Genomic DNA, 19654 nt, shown 5'->3' on the forward strand with positions numbered 1-19654 from the left:
CCCCTCTCCGGAGCCTCGAACGGACTCTAGATCAGCCCTCCGAGAGGTATTAGGGCTTGGCGGTGGCTCCGTATCGTAAAACGCGATGATTTCTTCTCTCTGATTTTTTTCTCTCCGAAGGCCAATATATAGAGTTGGAGTTGGCATTAGAAGGTTTCCAGGGGGCCCACAAGGTAGGGGGCGCGCCCAGGAGGGGGGGCGCGCCCCCCACCCTCGTGGACAGGGTGTGGGCCCCCTGGTCTTCATCTTTGGCGAGGATTTTTTTTATTTATTCTAAGATATCCCGTGGAGTTTCAGGTCATTCCGAGAACTTTTGTTTTCTGCACATAAAACAACATCATGGCAATTCTGCTGAAAATAGCGCCAGTCCGGGTTAGTTCCATTCAAATCATACAAGTTAGAGTCCAAAACAAGGGCAAAAGTGTTTGGAAAAGTAGATACGACGGAGACGTATCAGTGAGGAAAGCTCTGGCGACGAGCAGATCCGGCTCGATCCCTACTGCGTCTTCGACCGGTACTTCTGCGAGAAAGACGACAAGGGCGTCGGGAAGGGCAAAGACAGTCGTGGAAGATCTCCACCATAGCCAAACATGCGAAATTTTGGTAGTCCGATGGCATGTTTAGTTAGTAGTGATGGAGTGGTCGGACGATGTGTGTGCATCCACGTAGCTGCATGAGTTTGTGTGGATTTGAGATATGATAATTGAGGTGTCCAGATGTGAATTACACTATTTGAGGGGTGCCCGGTTAGTGCTCGCGGACGCGCCCGGACGCGTCCGTGGGCGTTTGAGGGGTCGGTGAGGGAGCCCTTGATAAGGGGGTTTTCGGACAGCCGGACAATATACTTTGGTCGGACTGTTGGACTATGAAGATACAAGATTGAAGACTTCGTCTCGTGTCCGGGTGGGACTCTCCTTTGCGTGGAAGGCAAGCTTGGAAATTCGGATATGTAGATCTCCTCCCTTGTAACTGACTCTGTGTAACCCTATCCCCCTCCGGTGTCTATATAAACTGGAGGGTTTAGTCCGTAGGACAACGACAATCATAATCATAGGATACCTTCTAGGGTTTAGCCTCTACGATCTCGTGGTAGATCAACTCTTGTAATACTCATATCATCAAGATCAATCAAGCAGGAAGTAGGGTATTACCTCCATCGAGAGGCCCCGAACCTGGGTAAACATCGTGTCCCCCGCCTCCTGTTACCATCTGCCTTACACGCGCAGTTCGGGACCCCTACCCGAGATCCGCCGGTTTTGACACTGACATTGGTGCTTTAATTGAGAGTTCCACGGTGCCGTCACCATAAGGCTTGATGGCTCCTTCGATCATCGGCAACGATGCGATCCAGGGTGAGGTTTTTCTCCCCGGACAGACCTTCGTATTCGGCGGCTTCGTACTGCGCGCCAACTCGCTTGGCCATCTGGAGCAGATCGAGAGCTACGCCCCTGGCCGTCAGGTCAGGTTTGGAAGCTTAAACTATACTGCCGACATCCGCGGAGACTTGATCTTCAACGAATTCGAGCCCATGGCAGGTGCGCCGCACAGTCACGACGAGCACGACTTAGCTCTGCTGTCGGACGGTGTTCGGGAGATCACACCTGTCGCTACTCCGGTCCTCAATCCGGAGCAGATCGTGCCGTCCGAAGACGGGTGGATAGACCCCGCCACGGAGGCCGCACACTGAGCGATGATAGAGTTGAATACTGACTTCACCTCCTATGAGACCTGTGTTGCCGGACCCTTGGATTCGTCCCCGGCCACGGGCTCCGAACCGCCTGCGTCCGTGCCTATCGAATTTGATTGGGCACCGATCATGGAGTTTTGCTCCACGGATATCTTTCAGCACTCGCCCCTGGGCGATTTGCTAAATTCATTAAGATCTCTCTCCTTTTCAGGAGGCCCTTGGCCAAACTGTGTCCGGCTCGAGTGGGAAGCGGACGACGAAGAAATTTGTGCCCCACCCACCACCCACTTAATAGCCATTGTCGACAATTTAACCGACATGCTTGATTTCGACTCCGAAGATATCGACGGTATGGATGACGATGCTGGAGAGGAACAGGAACCACCGCCCACAGGGCGATGGACAGCCACTTCATCACACGATATATACATGGTGGATACACCCAAAGAAGACAATGACGAGGAACGGAAGGATGCAGCGAAGGATAATCCCCTCGAGAAGCAACCAAAGCGACGACGTAGGCGCCGCTCCAAATCCCGCCTCAGCAAAAACAGCGATAACAGCGCAAGAAAGAATAATACCCCGGTCGACTCCAAAGGAAATGACGACCACGGAGACCCAACAACAGAGAAGGATGAGCCAGCGGACGGCGAACATAGTACGGAGCCGCTGTCCGATCACGGCGACACCGAGGGTAAAGCTCATCAACCTGTCTCCGAAGAGGAGAACAGTCCGGACGACGATGCACACATCATCTCGGAAAGGCACTTGGAACAAGAGAACCTCCACAGAAGGCTTATTGCCACCGCGATGAGTCTGAAGAAGCAGAAGCAAAGGCTTAAGGCCGCGCAAAATACACTCATCAGTAGATGGAACAAAGTGCTTGACACTAAAGAAAAGTACGGTGGCAGTCGCCACACAAAGAGCTATCCAAAGCGCAAACTACTGCCTGAGTTTGATGACGAGGCTCTAGAGCCCATACAGCCGAAAAATAAAACGGTCGATCAGCCGGATCGACCACCCCGTGGCCGCGACAGGGTGGCTAATGATGCCACACATAAGTCAGCACACGATTTACGTGAGGACTTGCACCAAAAAGCCGGTATGACCAGGTCCATCTTCGGATCTAGGAAGCACGCTCCGGCATAGAATCATGGCCAACCAAACGGCTATACTGACCGAATAATAGCTCGGAATCAAAACCGAACACTACAACCGTCAGAATGCCATGACACATCCAAATACAGGGGTGCCACGCACCCCCTATGTTTCACCGATGAGGTGCTGGATCACTAATTTCCGGAGGGATTCAAACCCGTGAACATAGAGGCATACGACGGAACGACAGACCCTGCGGTCTGGATTGAGGACTTCATCCTTCACATCCACATGGCTCACGGAGATGATCTCCATGCCTACATGCCCCTCAAGTTGAAGGGACCAGCTCGGCACTGGCTGAAAAGCCTCCCCGAAAACTCAATTGGAAGTTGGGAAGAGCTTGAGGATGCTTTTAGGGCTAATTTTCAACGGACCTATGTTCGACCTCCGGATGCAGACGATTTAAGTCATATAATTCAACAGCCCGAAGAGTCAGCCCAAAAGCTTTGGAACAGATTTCTCACTAAGAAGAATCAAATCGTCGACTGCCGGATGCCGAAGCCTTAGCGGCTTTCAAACACAGTGTCCGGGACGAATGGCTCGCCAAACACCTCGGCCAGGAAAAACCGAGGACAATGGCAGCCCTAACAAGCCTTATGACCCGCTTTTGCGCGGGCGAAGATAGTTGGCTGGCCCGTAGCGGCACCAGCGACCCAGGCACATCCGAAGTCAGGGATGGTAATGGGAAACCGCGACGCAATAAAAGCAAGCGTCGAAACAATGAAGACAGCCCAGACAACACGGCGGTAAACGTCGGATTCAGGGGCTCTCAGCCCGGTCAACGGAAAAAGCCATTTAAAGGCAGCAGAGATGGGCCGTCCAGCCTAAACAAGATTCTAGACAGATTATGTCAGATTCATGGCACCTCCGACAAACCTGCAAATCACACCAACAGAGAATGCTGGGTCTTCAAGCAGGCCGGCAAGCTAAACGCCGAACACAAGGGGAGGGATACACCAAGTGAAGACGAGGATGAGCCTCGCCAGCCAAACACTGGGGGACAGAAAAAATTCCCACCAGAGGTCATAACAGTGAACATGATTTACGCAACTCACATACCGAAGTGGAGGCGCAAATGCGCACTCCGAAACGTATATGCCGTGGAACCCATCAGCCCCGAGTACAACCCTTGGTCGGCCTGCCCGATCACTTTTGATCACAGGGATCACCCGACTAGTATCCAGCGCGGAGGATCGGCTGCCTTGGTGCTAGACCCAATAATCGACGGATACCATCTCACCCTAGTCCTTATGGACGGCGGCAGTAGTCTTAATCTGATATATCAGGACACCATCTACAAAATGTGGATAGACCCGACAAGAATCAGCCAAAGTAATACTACCTTTAAAGGAGTAATACCAGGCCCTGAGACCCGCTGCACGGGCTCTCTAGTACTAGAGGTTGTATTCGGTTCTCCCGACAACTTCCGAAGTGAAGAATTAACCTTCGACATCGCTCCATTCCGAAACAGCTATCACGCACTACTCAGAAGAATGGCCTTTGCTCGTTTTAATGCAGTACCGCATTACGCTTATCTTAATCTTAAGATGCCTGGTCCACGTGGCACCATAATAGTTAGCAGAAACACAGAACGTTCCTTACGTGCGGAGGAATGTGTGGCGGCTCTAGCAGCCGAACGCTGAACGGCCTCTCCACCCAGAATAAATGATCGGTCGTTGATACGTCTCCGCCGTATCTACTTTTCCAAACACTTTTGCCCTTGTTTTTGACTCTAACTTGCATGATTTGAATGGAACTAACCCGGACTGATGTTGTTTTCAGCAGACTTTCCATGGTGTTATTTATGTGCAGAAACAAAAGTTCTCGGAATGACCTGAAACTCCACGGAACGTCTTTCAGAAATAATAAAAAATCCTTGCCAAGGATGAAGACCAGGGGGCCCACACCCTGTCCACGAGGGTGGGGGCGCGCCCTCCCCCCTAGGGCGCGCCCCACTACCTCGTGGGCCCCCTGGAGCTCCTCCGATGCCAACTCCAACTCTATATATTTGCTTTCGGAGAGAAAAAAATCAAGGAGAAGAAATCATTGTGTTTTACGATGCGGAGCCGCCGCCAAGCCCTAAAACCTCCCGGGAGGGCTGATCTGGAGTCCGTTCAGCGCTCCGGAGAGGGGGATTCGTCGCCGTCGTCATCATCAACCATCCTCCATCACCAATTTCATGATGCTCACCGCCGTACGTGAGTAATTCCATCGTAGGCTTGCTGGACGGTGATGGGTTGGATGAGATCTATCATGTAATCGAGTTAGTTTTGTTAGGGTTTGATCCCTAGTATCCACTATGTTCTGAGATTGATGTTGCTATGACTTTGCTATGCTTAATGCTTGCCACTAGGGCCCGAGTGCCATGATTTAAGATCTGAACCTATTATGTTTTCATGAATATATGTGTGTTCTTGATCCTATCTTGCAAGTCTATAGTCACCTACTATGTGTTATGATCCGGCAACCCCGAAGTGACAATAATCGGGACCACTCCCGGTGATGACCATAGTTTGAGGAGTTCATGTATTCACTATGAGCTAATGCTTTGTTTCGGTTTTCTATTGAAAGGAGGCCTTAATATCCCTTAGTTTCCATTAGGACCCCGCTGCCACGGGAGGGTAGGACAAAAGATGTCATGCAAGTTCTTTTCCATAAGCATGTATGACTATATTCGGAATACATGCCTACATTACATTGATGAATTGGAGCTAGTTCTGTGTCACCCTATGTTATGATTGTTACATGATGAACCACATCCGGCATAATTAACCATCACCGATCCAATGCCTACGAGCTTTTCCTATATTGGTTCTCGCTTATTTACTTTTCCGTTGCTACTGTTACAATCACTACAAAAACACCAAAAATATCACTTTTGCTACCGTTACTTTTATTACCGTTACCACTACTATCATATTACTTGCTACTAAACACTTTGCTGCAGATACTAAGTTATCCAGGTGTGGTTGAATTGACAACTCAACTGCTGATACTTGAGAATATTCTTTGGCTCCCCTTGTGTCGAATCAACAAATTTTGGTTGAATACTCTACCCTCGAAAACTGTTGCGATCCCCTATGCTTGTGGGTTACCAAGACTATTTTCTGGCACCATTGCCGAGGAGCATAGCTCTATTCTTTGAGTCACTTGGGATTTATATCTGCCGGTCACTATGAAGAACTTGAAAGACGCTAAGACAACAATTTATCCCTCAACTACGAGGGGAGGTAAGGAACTGCCATCTAGCTCTGCACTTGATTCACCTTCTGTTTTGAGTAAGTTTGCGACACCTAAACCTGCTTTTTCTATTCGTTCTGATATGTCGCATGTTATTAATGATGCCACTTCTGCTATGCATGATACTTATGATGAAACTACTTCTATGCTTGATACTACTGTGCCCCTTAGTGAATTTCTTGATGAACAAATTGCTGGCTAGAGAGAAAGAAATTATTGAAACTGATTATAATGATGAAAGTGATGATGAAGATATGCATGTTATTCTTGAGGGTTATGTTTTTGATATGGAAGCTTCTGCAGCCATTTTAGCTTGCAAAGATAGATATGATCTCAAGAGGCTATTAGTTAAATGGAATAAGCAATCTCTTAAAGATAGAATGAAACCTAACCCTGCATTTGCTACTTCACCTATTTGTGTTGCCGATAAGGATTATGACTTCTCTGTTGATCCTGATATAATTACTTTGGTTGAATCTGATCCTTTTCATGGCTATGAATCTGAAACTGTTGTGGCACATCTTACTAAATTAAATGATATAGCCACCCTGTTCACTAATGATGAGAGATCTCGCTACTTTTATATCCTTAAAATATTTCCTTTCTCATTAAAGGGTGATGCTAAGATATGGTTTAATTCTATTGATCCTGGTTGTGTGCATAGTCCCCAGGATATGATTTATTACTTCTCTGCTAAATATTTCCCTGCTCATAAGAAACAAGCTGCTTTGAGGGAAATATACAACTTTGTGCAAGAAGAGAGTCTTCCACAAGCTTGGGGGAGGCTTCTCAAGTTACTTAATGCTTTGCCTGATCATCCTCTTAAGAAAAATGAAATACTTGATATCTTTTATAATGGACTAACCGATGCTTCCAGAGATTACCTGGATAGTTGTGTTGGTTCTGTTTTCAGGGAAAGAACACCGGATGGAGCTGAAATTCTATTGAATAATATGTTGACAAATGAAAATAATTGGACACTTTCTAAGCCAGCTCCAGAGCCAATTACTGAGCCTATTCCTAAACCAACTCCGAAGAAGAGAGGTGTTCTATTTCTCAGTCCCGAAGATATGCAAGAGGCAAAGAAATCTATGAAAGAAAAAGGTATTAAAGCTGAAGATGTTAAGAATTTACCTCCTATTGAAGAAATACATGGTCTTAATTTACCGTCTGTTGAAGAAACATATGATCTTAATCCATTACCTATTGAAGAACCTCCTAGTCTTGATAACCCGACACATGTAGTAAAGGTAAATTCTCTCTATAGATATGATAGAGCTGAAATCCCTCCTACTAAAATTGCTAGCCAATGCTTGGATGAGTTTGATAATTTTATTGTCAAACAAGAAAATTTTAATGCTTATTTTGGTAGACAATTGAAATACAATTCCGATATGCTTAAACACTTGGGTGATTATATGGCTAATGTTAGAGGTGAACTTGAACTCATTAGCAAACATGCTTCTATGGTTACCACTCAAGTAGAACAAGTACTTAAGGCTCAAAATGATTTGCTCAATGAAATGAATAGTAAGAAAAATGATTATGCTGTTAGAGTGGCTACTAGAACTGGTAGAATGACTCAGGAACCTTTGTATCCTAAAGGCCACCCTAAGAGAACTGAGCAAGATTCTCAGAGAAATAATAGTGATGTGCCTAGTTCTTCTAGAAGGAAGAAAAAGAAAAATGATAAGACTTTGCAAACTTCTAGTGAACCTATTGCTGAGTCACCTGAGAATCCAAATGATATCTCTATGTCTGATGCTGAAACACAATCTGGTAATGAACATGAACCTAGTGAAAATGTTAATGGTGATGTTCATGATGATGCTCAACTTAGCAATGATAATGATGTAGAAACTGAACCTGCTGTTGATCTTGATAACCCACAATCAAAGAATCAACGTTATGATAAGAGAGACTTTGTTGCTAGGAAACATGGTAAAGAAAGAGAACCATGGGTTCAGAAACCCATGCCTTTTCCTCCCAAACCATCCAAGAAAAAGGATGATGAGGATTTTGAGCGCTTTGCTGAAATGATTAGACCTATCTTTTTGCATATGCGATTGACTGATATGCTCAAAATGAATCCTTATGCTAAGTATATGAAAGATATTGTTACAAATAAAAGAAAGATACCGGAAGCAGAAATTTCCACCATGCTTGCGAATTATACTTTTAAGGGTGGAATATCAAAGAAACTTGGAGATCCAGGAGTACCTACTATACCATGCTCCATTAAAAGAAACTATGTAAAAACTGCTTTATGTGATCTTGGAGCCGGTGTTAGTGTTATGCCTCTCTCTTTATATCATAGACTTGATTTGAATAAGTTGACACCTACTGAAATATCTTTGCAAATGGCTGATAAATCAACTGCTATACCTGTTGGTATTTGTGAGGATGTGCCTGTTGTGGTTGCAACAGACTTTGTTATTCTTGATATTCCCGAGGACGATAGTATGTCTATTATTCTTAGAAGACCTTTTTTGAATACCGCAGGGGCTGTTATTGATTGCAACAAAGGCAATGTCACTTTTCATGTTAATGGTAATGAGCACATGGTACACTTTCCGAGGAAACAACCTCAAGTTCATAGTATCAATTCTATTGGAAAAATTCCATCAATTATTTTTGGAGGTTTTGAATTTCCTCTTCCTACAGCTAAGAAGAAATATGATATTCTTATTGTTGGAGATGTGCATATCCCCGTTGAGGTAACATAGTGTTATTCGAAATTTCTACGGTTCCATGTTATTCGGAATGAGTTTGTTAACAAGACTTGATCAACCTTGTTAGTGGATTCCTTTTGATGAGCATGAGATGGATGAAACTAGAAGGCACAACCTTCTGTACCCTCTTTCTACTTTCTGTTATTTAGTTGAAATAATGTAAAAATAGTATTTTTCTTTCTGTTTTCTGATTTATTCGTGCAATATAAAAATACCCCGAAAATAAAAGTTCTCCAAATGCCCTGAAAATGAAATATGATTTTTTCTAGAATATTTGAGGATTTATGGAACTGAGAACGTAGCAGAGGGGTCAACCACCTGGGCACGAGGGTGGAGGGCGTGCCCTACCCCCAGGGCGCGCCCCCCTGCCTCGTGGGCCCACGGTGGCCCTCCTCCAGTTATTCCTGCACCCATACACTCCTTCTTCCTCCCACAAACACGAATATCTAGCTCAAGCACGAGTTCTAGCTCACTTTGCTGCGATTTTCGATCTCCTTGCTCAAAGCACCTCTCACAAAACTGCTTGGGGAGATTGTTCCTTGGTATGTGACTCCTCCATTGGTCCAATTAGTTTTTGTTCTAGTGCTTTATTCATTGCAAAATTGTCCTGCATGGGTGACCATGTTCTTGGGCTTGCATGTCAAATTTATATGGTTCCAAGTAGTTCTAATGCATGATATATCCTCTAGGCACTTGTAGGAGTAGTTGCTATCAATTTTGTTGAGCTTGGTTCACTTTTGTTTGAAGTTACTAAAAATTTCAGAAATTTTTCAGAGGAAGAAATATGCTTAGGAAAATGTTCCAAGGTGGTTCTTCAAGGAAGCAAGGACCCAGGCTTGCAATGCGTGATGCTGATGACGAGCCACCAAGAGACGCTCCTGCGCGGCCTTGTGAGTGGCCTTCAGAAAATTTTATGGATCGAGCGGGAATCAAAGAGGAATTTAACGCATATTTGCGTAACGCCGATCTTGTGAGCTTTGAGGTAGACAAATGCCCCCAGTACCATCATCTCACTAGTTCATTTGTGAGGAGATTTGAATTTTCATTTTCACGTAACTATCCAACTGTCATGTTTGATCTTTATGAAAAATCTTATACCATGGACTTAGAAGATTTTACTTCTGCTTGCAAACTTCCACAATGGGGTAGTGCTAGTGATCCCCATAAATCTGAATTTAGAGACTTTCTTGCTGGTATAACTGTAGGGGAATCTAGAGATATAGCACAAGCTACCATAGGGAGAATTCACTTTCCTGCTATACATTATTTTGCTCTCTTCATAGGTAGGTGCATAAATGGTAAGGATGAAGCATGTCATATGTGTGTGCTTGACCTCAGTATTCTTAGGAGTGCTGTGTGAGGAGACCAATCTTATAATATGGGAGCCATTGTTGCACGTAGGTTGCATCATAATAGATTTAGTGGAGATTTCTTTGGAGGAATATATATGCAACCCGTTTAGCTGATTCTCTTGATGTGGATGTTCATGAGGATGATATGGAGTTGCCTCCAACCTATTTAGGATTTAATTCTATGGTCTACCACCAGTTTGTCGAGAGGAATGAATCACCTCTCCAGTACCGACTAATCTTTGATAAACAGTGTGCTGTCCGTATTACTCTCCCTGCTCCTACCTTCTTTGATTATCAGGCAAAAGGAAGATATATTATTACCAGAGAGGAGGCAGATGAGTACAAGAGGAGGGCGGAGGCAGCTCGCCGCCACGCTGCAGCTCAGGAGGCGATAAACGCCACATCGCAGTACGATCCCAACTACACCTACGGATATCCGCCAGGCCATCCCTGGCAATGAACCAACTTAGGCCAAAAGCCTAAGCTTGGGGGAGTACGTACTTCCCACCGACATTACATTTATGTTTACACACACTCATTGCTAGATGTCGGTGCTCATACTCTTTCACTATAATATCCATGCTAGTTTATTTTATTTTTCTTGCTTTCTTCTTGTGTGTTTGTTAAACTTTAAGAAAAAACAAAAAATTAGTAGTAGTTTACTTTTCTTGCTGTAGTAGTAATAATTAAGAAGAAAACCCAAAAATATTTTCCGTTCTTCTTTTCCTTGTTGGGAGCTTTCCCGTGTAAATAGTTTTATTTCTTTTCTTTTCTTTGGGGGTTGATAGGAGAAGACCATGATTAAATTGTTGAAGTGGCTCTTATATGGATTATTGTTGATTTAACCAAGAGCCCATATTGCCTTGCCTTCTCCTGTTTATTGAATGCTCACAGATTCCAGCTTAGTCCAATGCACGTGCACTCTTATTATTATTCACGTCGTTCGGTCATGCAAGTGAAAGGCAATTATGATGATATATGATGGATTGACTGAGATGAAAAAAGCTTGTATGAACTCGACCTCTCTTGTTTTTGTAAATATGATGAGCTCATCGTTCCTGATTCAGCTTATTATGAATAAACATGTTTGCAATGACAATTAGAGATCATAGTTGCTCGTGCCATGCTTGATTAGCTATGAGTTATAGTGGTTTACATTGCGTGCCAACATGCTATTAAAATGGTTGTGATGTGGTATAGTGGGGTGGTATCCTCCTTTGAATGATTTAAGTGACTCGACTTGGCACATGTTCACACATGTAGTTGAAACAAATCAACATAGCCTTCACGATATTCACAAGAAAATGGCTAGTCTTCGGGATGCCCAGTCCCATGCTTTATGCAAACTAAATCAAAATAATTGCAAACAAAACTCCCCCGGGACTGTTGCTAGTTGGAGACACTCGTTGTTTCGAGCAAGTCATGGATTGATGCTTGTTGGTGGAGGGGGAGTATAAACTTTACCATTCTGTTTGGGAACTGCCTATAATGTGTGTAGCATTGAAGATATCGCCATCTCTTAGTTGTAATGTTGACAATGAAAGTATGTCGCTCAAAATATTATTTACCTCTATTTCAAAACCGAGCTCTGGCACCTCTACAAATCCCTGCTTCCCTCTGCGAAGGGCCTATCTATTTACTTTTATGTTGAGTCATCACCCTCTTATTAGAAGCACTAGCTGGAGAGCGCAACTGTCATTTGCATTCATTACTATTAATTTATATTGGGTATGACTATGACTAGATCTCTTTTACCATGCATTACAATGTCTAGTCAGTCCTTAATCTTTAAAGGTGCTCTGCATTTATGTTTTGCGGTCTCAGAAAGGGCTAGCAAGATATCATCTTATTATATTATATCATGATTGTTTTGAGAAAGTGTTGTCATCCGAGATTTATTATTATTGCTCGCTAGTTGATTATGCTATTGATGTGAGTAAACATGAGACCTGAGAGTTATTGCAAATATGGTTAGTCATAATCTTTGCTGAAAACTTGAATGTTGGCTTTACATATTTACAACAACAAGAGCAAACAGAGTTTGTAAAAGTTTTTCTTTATCACTTTCAGTTTATCAACTGAATTGCTTGAGGACAAGCAAAGGTTTAAGCTTGGGGGAGTTGATACGACCCCGTCGTATCTACTTTTCCAAACACTTTTGCCCTTGTTTTGGACTCTAACTTGCATGATTTGAATGGAACTAACCCGGACTGACGCTGTTTTCAGCAGACTTTCCATGGTGTTATTTATGTGCAGAAACAAAAGTTCTCGGAACGACCTGAAACTCCACGGAACGTCTTTTCAGAAATAATAAAAAATCCTTGACAAAGATGAAGACCAGGGGGGCACACCCTGTCCACGAGGGTGGGGGCACGCCCTCCCCCCTAGGCGCGCCCCCCTACCTCGTGGGCCCCCTGGAGCTCCTCCGACGCCAACTCCAACTCTATATATTTGCTTTCGGAGAGAAAAAAATCAAGGAGAAGACATCATTGCGTTTTACGATACGGAACCGCCACCAAGCCCTAAAACCTCTTGGGAGGGCTGATCTGGAGTCCGTTCGGGGCTCCGGAGAGGGGGATTGCCGTCGTCAGCATCAACCATCCTCCATCACCAATTTCATGATGCTCACCATCGTGCGTGAGTAATTCCATCGTAGGCTTGCTGGACGGTGATGGGTTGGATGAGATCTATCATGTAATCGAGTTAGTTTTGTTAGGGTTTGATCCCTAGTATCCACTATGTTCTGAGATTGATGTTGCTATGACTTTGATATGCTTAATGCTTGTCACTAGGGCCCGAGTACCATGATTTCAGATCTGAACCTATTATGTTTTCACGAATATATGTGTGTTCTTGATCCTATCTTGCAAGTCTATAGTCACCTACTATGTGTTATGATCCGGCAACCCCAAATTGACAATAATCGGGACCACTCCCGGTGATGACCATAGTTTGAGGAGTTCATGTATTCACTATGAGCTAATGCTTTGTTTCGGTTCTCTATTAAAAGGAGGCCTTAATATCCTTTAGTTTCCATTAGGACCCCGCCGCCACGGGAGGGTAGGACAAAAGATGTCATGAAGTTTTTTTCCATAAGCATGTATGACTATATTCGGAATACATGCCTACATTACATTGATGAATTGGAGCTAGTTCTGTGTCACCCTATGTTATGATTGTTACATGATGAACTGCATCCGGCATAATTATCCATCACCGATCCAATGCCTACGAGCTTTTCCTATATTGGTTCTCGCCTATTTACTTTTCCGTTGCTACTGTTACAATCACTACAAAAACACCAAAAATATCACTTTTGCTACCGTTACTTTTGTTACCGTTACCACTACTATCATATTACTTGCTACTAAACACTTTGTTGCAGATACTAAGTTATCCAAGTGTGGTTGAATTGACAACTCAACTGCTAATACTTGAGAATATTCTTTGGCTCGCCTTGTGTCGAATCAACAAATTTGGGTTGAATACTCTGCCCTCAAAAACGGTTGCGATCCCTTATACTTGTGGGTTATCAGTCGCCAGGGCCACGAAACACGGATAGACGAGTCCGGCGCACCCCTAGCTGTAACAACTTAGATAAACCTGAGATTGGGTCGATGGATATACCCCCATAGGTGGTACTAGGGGCTTCCCGCATGTAAAAAGGACTATAGTTCTGCTTGGCCCTATTTAGATTACATTTTAATGGTTCATTAAGAATAACCAATTTTTTCGCACGAAGACTTTCACATGGGTTTTTCTCTTTTACAGATGATAATAGTGCTACACCCTTCCAGGATACGGCACAACGGAGACACAGGCGCAGACGTGCAGCAGGGCCCCGCTCAAAGGTTTCTTTTTAGATTAAGACCCTGTGTAAACCTTTTTTACTGTCTCTTGTTGCTTCATACCCTCCGGATACTCAACACAACCGAGAGGGATGTTGGCGTTATTGGCATTTAGTCACGTCAGACTAATGCACGTACCTGGAAATTCAGGTCTCATTATTGAGGGCGTTACTCAGCCCAGTATATGTTGTAAAGTCCGAATACCTTAGGGAGTGTTCGGCGTCGCGAGTTTGGCCTTATATGCATCAGCTCCGAATCATGTCTTTGGTCAATAGTTGGGTTTGCCCGGCCCCCATGTTTTACTACCTTACGTTCCGCTCTATCGGCTAAGGTGGCACCGGCAGAACTGCTGCGATCGTGTCCTGGTTCATCTGGATGAGCACCTCAGTAGAGAAAGCCGAGAACTGACTGTCATGATAAAGCGCGAGACTGGTCAACCACTCGATGACTCAGCGGAATCTTCGCGATTCCTCCGCATTAACGAAGGATCGGTTTCCCGGTCATGTATGTACGTGCACCGTATTCGGATGAGCGTGAAAGTACCAGGGGCTATATAGTAGCCCCACCGTCAAAATCCTATGGCTAAGTGAAAGTGTTAAAGCAATATAGCCCGATTGCCTTGTTCGCCGCGCTATCACCTCATTAATGGACGAATACGTTGGATCAAGTGTGAATACGCGTTGTTCCGAACACCTCCGCATTATATGCATGGGGGCTAAAGCCGACGACTGCAAATTTTCAGGTTATATACATACATAAACGACCGCACAGGAGGCATCATAATACTTTTAGGCAAAAGTATAAACACGGCCTTTATAATCCAAATAGCATTGTTTTTACAATTGGGATACATGTCACTCGAACATGATACTCTTCGAGCACTGAGCCTCTATTAAACGAGCGCCTTCTAGGACTTCTTCAAAATAGTGCTCGGCCAAGACCTGGCCTACGGCCGGACCCTGGGTTGCAATAGCGGTGGCCTCCATCTCTGCCCAGTATGTCTTAACACGGGCAAGAGTCATCCGCGCACCCTCTATGCACGCCGACCTCTCTATAGCGTCAATATGCGGCACAGCACCAAGGAATCGTTGCACTAAACCAAAATAACTATTCGGCCTTGGTCCTTCCGGCCAAAGATGATCCACGACAGACCTCATGGGAAGTCCGGACAACCTATGGAGCTCAGCCCACTCGGCCATTTGTTCATTTAAAAGCAGCGGACGCGTTGGAGCACTGAACTGCGACCAGAACAACTTTTCCACTTCATGATCTTTCTGATCTTTGAAAAACTCAGTCGCATCAGTAGCACTCGTTGCCAAGTCCAAGTACACGTCTACGGCACTCCATAATTGATCTAGAGGGGCATACTTTGGATCTCTGAACTTTGTCCGCAGCAAAAAGGGCTTCCCAGCCGTGATATCTCCGGCTTGACGGAGCTCCTCCTTCGCCGCTCTGATTTTCGAGCGGGTTTCCTTGGCTGCTTCCATGGCTTTCTTTAGGTCCGCCGCTTTCGCTTGGCTTTCCTTTTCAAGAAGCTCATACCGGCCAGCGGCATCTTTCATCTCAACAGCCATCTTGGCCATTTTATCTTCACTCTGGCGATGAGCAGCCTGTTTGGCTCTTAACTCTTCGGCCGCCTTTAGGGCGGTCGCATCACTTCTCCTGGTTTGTTCCTTGGCTTGGGCAAGCTCCGCCCGAAGGGTCTCCACAGCGGCAGCTCCATCTGTAGTCACAACATATTATAGATACTAGCATCATGCTCCTCTTAATATTCGTTGATCACCTGAAAATACATACCTTGTGCCTCGTCAAGCCGCTTGTTCACAAGCGCGATGTCCGCATCTGCCGCGTCAAGCTGCCGCCTCAGTTCGGCAAACTCAGCAGTCCGGCCAGCCACCGGACCCTCAGCCGCCTGCACACGAAGGCAGCATGATCATTACCTGGGACTATGATCCTCTGTTTGCCGCCTCTAGAGAGCAACCAGAGTCTCAGGGGCTACTATCGGTATAGGGCACACCTAGCGTGTGCGGTACCGTCAAAAATATATATTACTTTGCGTACTTCAAAACCTCTTAGCAGGCTCGTAAAAGCTTCATGCAACCCACTTTTGGAGGATGAAATCCTCTCAACCACCGTACCCATTAAAGTACGATGCGCCCCTGAGATAGCCACTTGCTCCAGAAGACCCACCAGTGCGTCCGGTTGTGCACCGGACAGTCCCGGACTCTTTTTGTTGCTCTCCTTAGGAGCCGAATACTCCGGACTTCGGGTGGCCGAAGGGTTACCTTCTGGCCGTGGCGGATCGGGAAAAATCCTCTGTGACGACACCTCAGGGTCATCCGCCCCATGAGGCGGGGAGACAGGGGGAGGCGTTTCGCTCTCCATCATCTCCGGAAGAAGATCCCCCGAAGACGAACTCTGTCGAGAAGGGCTACGATCCGGACTGCAAGACATATGTCTCGGTTATTGTCCTCGGAGATAAAGCAGGATATATCTGCCAAAAGTACTCTTGTTCACTTACAGCTCGGTGGAAGGCTGACCCCCTTGCGGGCACGGTGCGGTAAGGATGCCCTCCGGGGCAGGGCCCCCTGGCGAAGGTTTTTTCCCTTGTTTGGAAACCCTCGTTTCCAAGTCTTCAGAGGCGGTCCTTTTCCTTCCTTGGGGAGAGGGGATTTTAGATTCTTCTCCCTGATTATCCTCCTTCGCGGAGACACTAATTCCCCCGGTTTGGATGAGTAATGCGTGAGGCCCGCTTTCAGCTTCTTTATTCCTCCCTTTATCTTCCCCTGATGGCAGTTGATAAGGTGCGTGCTCAAGCATCCTGGCTAGTACAGGATCCGGTGAGCCTTCGGGAAGGGGGGGCGAACACCTGATCATCTTCGCCTTTCTTATCCAATCTTGGCCAAGAGCGATTTTTTCAGAATGATGTTGTGACAAATGAAAAGACAGCATGTTCAGTCGCAGAATTACTTATGTGGGTATCTGGACGATTGCAGTTTAGACCCGCATCCTTGGTGGTGTCCGGGCTCTTTATTTGTGATCCGAAGAACAATCCATACATCTCTTCGAGCGTCACGCCTAAGAATTCCTGAATAGTTCGTGGTCCTTCCGGGTTGAACTCCCACATATGGAGAGGTCGACATTGGCATGGCAGGACCCGATGAACTAGCATGACTTGCATTACCTTAACAAGGCTGACATCTCTCTTGAGGAGATCTCGGATGCGACTCTGCAATGTCGGCACGTCATTAATTGGCCCCCAGTCCAGCCCCTTGTTGACCCATGATGCCAGTTGTGGCGGGGGGCCGAACGGAAGGTGGGGGCAACTACCCACTTAGTACTTCGGGGAGCTGTGATGTAAAACCACTCCCGCTGCCATAAGTTGGACATCTCCGGGAAGGAACCCTTTGGCCATGGAGCATCGGCGCCTTTGCTTATTATGGCACCTCTGCATTCTGCGTGTCGCCCATTGATCATCTTCGGCTTCACATTGAAGGTCTTAAGCCATAAGCCGAAGTGTGGGGTAATGCGGAGGAAGGCCTCACACACGACGATAAACGACGAGATGTGAATGATGGAATCTGGAGCGAGATCATGGAAATCGAGCCCGTAATAGAACATAAGCCCTCTAACAAAGGGATCAAGACTAAAGCCTAGCCCTCGGAGGAAGTGGGAAACAAATACGGCACTCTCGTTGGGTTCTGGAGTGGGGATGACCTGCCCTTGAGCAGGCAGCCTGTGCGAGATTTCGGCGGTCAGATACCTGGCTTCTCTTAGCTTCTTGATGTCCTCCTCTGTGACAGATGAGGCCATACACCGGCCTTGAAGGTTGGATCCGGACATGATTGAAGGTCCGAAGTTCTTAGCCCGAGCCTTGGGTGTTGGAATTCGAGGTGGGGGAAGGGAAGGATTGAGCGCGAGAAGAAAAGGACAGGCCTTGGCCCCTTTATAAAGAGGGCGAATATCAAGCGTTCTCCGCGTGACCGTTTTGGAACATGCCTAAAATCGAGGAGTCATACTAGCAAGCACGGCTGGGTTACCCACGCCCTTATTGATGAGAATCCCATGATAAGGGGAACACGATCTCTGCTTCGACAAGACGTGCCAATAAAACCGCCTCGCAACACGTGCAGTGGCAGGCTGGGAAAATGGTTCGTAATGACCGGACCACGGCAGGATGTCGTGTTATGAAAAGTTGTCAGCAGATTAGATTTGTGGAATATTATACTATCTACGGAGGTATGTGGAATTTGTTTTGCAAAGCCGGACATGATCCTTGTGTTCAAGATCTTCTATGGAGTATTGGGAGGAGGAACCCGCCTTGCAATGCCGGAGACAATATGCGCGCCGGACTCATCGTCATTAAAGCCTGGTTCAGGGGCTACTGAGGGAGACCTGAATAAGGGGGTCCTCGGACATCCGGACTATATACTTTGGCCGGATTGTTGGACTATGAAGATAGAAGATTGAAGACTTCGTCCCGTGTCTGGGTGAGACTCTCCTTTGCGTGGAAGGCAAGCTTGGCAATTCGGATATGTAGATCTCCTCCCTTGTAACCGACTTTGTGTAACCCTAGCCCCCTCCGGTGTCTATATAAACTGGAGGGTTTAGTCCGTAGGACAACGACAATCATAATCATAGGCTAGCTTCTAGGGTTTAGCCTCTACGATCTCGTGAAAGATCAACTCTTGTATTACTCATATCATCAAGATCAATCAAGCAGGAAGTAGGGTATTACCTCCATCGAGAGGGCCCGAACCTGGGTAAACATCGTGTCCCCCGCCTCCTGTTACCATCCGCCGTAGACGCGCAGTTCGGGACCCCCTACCCGAGATCCGCCGGTTTTGACACCGACAGTCAGTTTTGCCCATCACGGCTATAGATCACTACAAGAAATATGGCCAATTATGACTCCCCATTTTTGTCGTTAATTCATCATTGCTTTCGTTTATTGACCTTTTTTGACCAAATTCGGAAGGTCAACAGTTGGCCGTCAAGAACGAACAAACGTGACCTTTTCCAGAATTTTCGTCATGGCCACCCTTGACCAAAATTTAGGTCGTTAAATCTTTGACCAAAATTATGGTCATTACTAATGAGCCTACACCACGTAGGATCTGATGTGGCCGAGCCAACGTGGCACATGCAATGACATGGATGCCATGTAGGATCGGTCCAAATCAGTTGTTTTAATGGGCTGGGCCCAATAATTCAGCCCACTTTTAAATTTACCTTTCGGCAACAAGCATGGGCCAAGCCCAATAGATCAGTTCTTGGGCTGAGTTGCGCAACCAATTTATATAATCCATCATTAATTGGGCCAGCCCTTTTATCTACCCAACAAAAACATTTTGTTTTTTTCTGTCAAAGGGCCTTGAAATGGTCCAACCCACTAACACAATTTAGTATTTTCAGTCCAGCCCTTATTGAAGGGTGACCAACAACAACCAACAGTATCTCAAAAAGAAAAAAACATTTCACAATTTGGCAGTCAACCAACACAGGAGAATATAATGACAATAATAATATAATTCTCCAGGATTTCAATAACTTAGGCCCAGCATTATCTTTACACCACAGGTTCATAAGATGCACCAAACAAAATAACAAAACCAATGTTCATAACATGGCCATGTC

The sequence above is a fragment of the Triticum aestivum genome, chromosome 3B, assembly GCF_018294505.1.
Source record: "Triticum aestivum cultivar Chinese Spring chromosome 3B, IWGSC CS RefSeq v2.1, whole genome shotgun sequence".
NCBI classification, from domain to species: domain Eukaryota; kingdom Viridiplantae; phylum Streptophyta; class Magnoliopsida; order Poales; family Poaceae; genus Triticum; species Triticum aestivum.